General features: G+C 35.9%; 1 long non-coding RNA gene across 1 annotated transcript; it reads left to right on the top strand.

Annotated features, from left to right (window-relative positions):
- The first annotated feature begins 285 nt into the window (after positions 1–285).
- On the top strand, positions 286–3382 carry LOC141501036 (uncharacterized). Its single transcript, XR_012472114.1, has 3 exons — positions 286–1848; positions 2187–2263; positions 2647–3382. It is a non-coding gene; the product is annotated as an uncharacterized LOC141501036 (long non-coding RNA).
- The last annotated feature ends 368 nt before the right edge of the window (positions 3383–3750 follow it).

Here is a 3750-nt window from a genome sequence, read left to right as displayed (position 1 = left end):
CTGAAATAGGATGTTCAGTTTTGCTGGATAGTTGATTCTTAGTTATAATCTAGTCTCTCTTGCCTTCTGTAATAACATATTCCAAGCCCTTTGACACCCTTAATGAAGGCCCTGCTAGATCCTGTGTAATCCTGACTGTAGTGCTATGATATTTGAATTTGTTTGTTTCTGTGCTTGTAATATTTTTGAGTTGAGAGATATGGATTTTGGCTATAATATTCCTTAGAGTTGTTTTTTTTTGGGGGGGGGATCTCTTTCAGGAGGTGATTGATGGATTCCCTCATTTTCTATTTTAAACTCTGCTTCTAGGATAGTAGGGCAATTTTCCTGGAGAGATTCTTTAAAAATGAAGTCTAAGCTCTTTTCCTGGTCACGACTTTCAGGTAACCCAATAATCTTTAAATTGTCTCATCTGGATCTGTTTTCCAGATCAGTTGAGATATTCCAATGAGATATTTTACATTTTCTTCTATTTTTTTCATTCTTTTGGTTTTGTTTTTATTATTTCTTGAATTCTCACAGTCATCAGCTTCCAGCTGCAGTCTACATTTGAAGGAGTTGTTTTCTTCAAAGAGCTTTCTTGTCTCCTTTTCCATCTGATCAATTCTGGTTTTTAAGGCATTCTTCTTCTTCTCATTGATCTTTTGGACTGTTTTTGCTATTTGACCTAAACTGGCTTTTAACATGTTGTTTTCTTCAGTATTTTTTGGTATCGCCTTCACCAAGCTGCTAACTTGGTTTTCATGATTTTCCTGTATTTCATTTCTCTTCCCAATTTTTCTTCCTCCTCCCTTGATTTTCAAAAACTTTTTTGTGCTCTTCCATAGCCTGAGACCAATTCCTATTTTTCCTAGGAGGTTTTGGATATAGGAGTTTTGACTTTGTCATCTTCTGAGTGTGTGTTTTGATCTTCCATGGGACCAAATGGTCCATGGTCAGATTCTTTTTTTTTTTTATGTTTACTCATTTCCCCAATCTGTGACCTGGTTTTAAGGCATTTCCCGAGCTTTTAAATGTTTTTTTGGATGTCCCCCCACAAGGACTTCAATTTCTCAAGGTCCTATGAGAAACTCTGACTACTCTCCTGGCTTGTGCTCTGGTCTGTCAATGACCACAAGCCCACCCCTCTGTCCTGGAGCTGTGAGTAGGGTCCCTGCTCTGCTATGGCTGTAGTAGGGAGCTCCAGACTGTAACCAGGGTCTGAATATAGACAAAACAATAGAGTCCAGTACCAGGGAGAGCAGATAGACCTTGACAGTCTCCCCCCCACCCCCTTACTGTCCATGGACTGAGCCTTCTGGAAGCAGCTTGGGTGTGGCTCCCTGTTGAGTGACTCTGCAGGCCTGCTTCTGTTTCCTGTGGCCAGGTCAGCATTGAAGCTTAAGCTTCACTGGGCTCCAAGCTCATTCTGCAGTTATTCCGCTGATCTTCCATGTTGTCCTTGATGATCCCTGGGTTGAGAGGTCTGGAAATCACTCCCATTGCAAAGAACTCAGGTGTCCCTGGGACCCAGGCACCAGACAAGCTATTCCTGGAAGGTTGGAGCTCATTCACTGTGGCATGGCCTGGCCCTGTCTGTGCTGCCCCCTTTCCAACCTCATTGGAACAGAGCCTTCCCATGGATCTTCCAAGATATTTTGGGCAGGAAAATCGTTTCACTCATTCTTTCTGTGGGTTCTACCACTCTAGAATTTGGTTAGCATCATAATTTAAAGATGTTTAGAGTGTTCTGGAAGAGTGTTTCTAGGAATTCCTGCCTCTAGGCCCTTGGCTCCACCCCCCAGAAAATCTATCATCATCAACATGGGATGATCTATGATAAGACCAAAGATCACTTTTCCCTAAAAGGTACAAAGCTACAAAAGGATTGGGTTGATCTTTAGTACTATCCCTAGCAAAGCAAGAATATAAAAAGTCAACATAACACAAAGAATTTTATGTAAATATGAAATACGAAATAACCCTTTTGTTAGGAAAGAATACATGCCTTTTTTGTTGATGTGAAGCAAAGACTTGGTGACCACTTATCGGGTATAATGTGCTGAAGATATTTGTTTGGGTATGTGTTGAGGTAAATGGCTTCCAAATAACTTTAGGGATTCTATAATTCTTTTATATTTACTCTAAAACCTGATAAAAATTCAAATATACTGCATTCTCTGACCAAAGGAACTTCTGCTTTCTAGGAAGGTGGTCTAGAACATGGCATGATGGACCAATCCCAGTTGCCAGAAAAAAAATGATACTCACCACCATCAGTATGGTAAGCCCCCAGGAGCAGAGGCACCATTAGGTTGCCTAAGAAAGACTGCGCTTATGCAGGTCAGAAATGGATTTGGCCAAAGCTCCAGTAATAGAAGTAGCCAGGATCTGCTGAAATAGCCCCTGGATTTGCCAAGATAGGAAAAACCCAGTATTTAAAATGTAAAGAAGATAAAAAATTCAATCCAGTTAAAAAAAAAAGTTTCTTTCAAATGTTTATCTGTTACCAACTGATTTTTTATCTATTTAAAAGTCACCTGGAAGACAGGTTAATCCAATTTGAAATTCAGATTCTCTATTTCATAAGCAAAACATTTGAACAATCCAAACACTTGAAACTGTTTATTCAAGCTATTTTGTATAAACTTTGCAATCTTAATACAGACATACAAGAAAAGAATATGAAAGTGCGCTGAAGAATATGATGCATCAGAATATTTTAAATAAAAGCCTTCAAATAAAGTTATAACGATTTTTAAAGACATTTCCTTTAAAAAAAGAGATAGTAAAAACTCATAACATTGTAAAGGAAGGGACTTGTCACTGAGTGTTGCAGTTAAACATTAAATTCTCATTTCCCATTAATATGGAATCATGGTTTACATTCAAGTTGAAATAATTCAGCACCATTTAAAACCTGAAGCATTATCCTTGGATATGTCTTAATTGCAAGTTGTAGCATAGAACAAGGCAGACCAATTTTGGAGACTTGTGAATGAAACTTACTCTTTTGATTGGATAGATAAAATTCTTCATTAAAAAAAGACAAAATGACAGAAAGAAATTGAAGACAAATTACATGCCAGTTGATATACATAATAAAGTTAGAACAAAATAAAAATGAAGCTCTTTTTTAACTATATATATTTGGTTTATCGGGTCCTTATTTTATAGTTGTCAAATGAAATCCAGCAACATTATGAAAGGAACTATACCCTTTAAACATTAGTGACATGGTTAATCTCTTAGCTTTACACATTTGTTGTCAATAGGTTCATTTCTCCAAAATCTGAAATTTGGAGAACATTATAGAATAACTGATAAGTTTTCAAGGAAAATTTTTTAACATATTTGAGATCATAGTTCCTATAGTTTCATTTTTTGAAAATATTACCTAGTAAAATGATCACATAATATATATTTTAATAAAACTCTTAAATCAAAAATATAAAGATTTTTCTAAAGATATGCAAATCTTTTCTTTGATTCATTAGCATAAAATAAAACCTGTGATGGTAAGGTTAGAGGAGTTTGGATCTTATTCACCAGTAAAGAAATTTTTAATTCAGTCTCAAGATATGTGGATTATCAGACCATCTGAAAGAACATATGATATATAAAACTAGATTATGTGTAAAAATGGTTAGTATGACAGCCTATTTTTTTCCTGATGGACTTTAATGAAGTCAGACTTTTCAGAATTCCTACATCATGTCAATTTTGTTTTTTATTCATTTTTTTTATTTAGAGCTTTACTGATTAATATCT

The sequence above is a fragment of the Macrotis lagotis genome, chromosome X (genome assembly GCF_037893015.1).
Source record: "Macrotis lagotis isolate mMagLag1 chromosome X, bilby.v1.9.chrom.fasta, whole genome shotgun sequence".
Taxonomy (NCBI): domain Eukaryota; kingdom Metazoa; phylum Chordata; class Mammalia; order Peramelemorphia; family Peramelidae; genus Macrotis; species Macrotis lagotis.
Note: the sequence above shows the minus strand (reverse complement) of the source record. Positions and strands in the feature narration are given on the sequence as shown.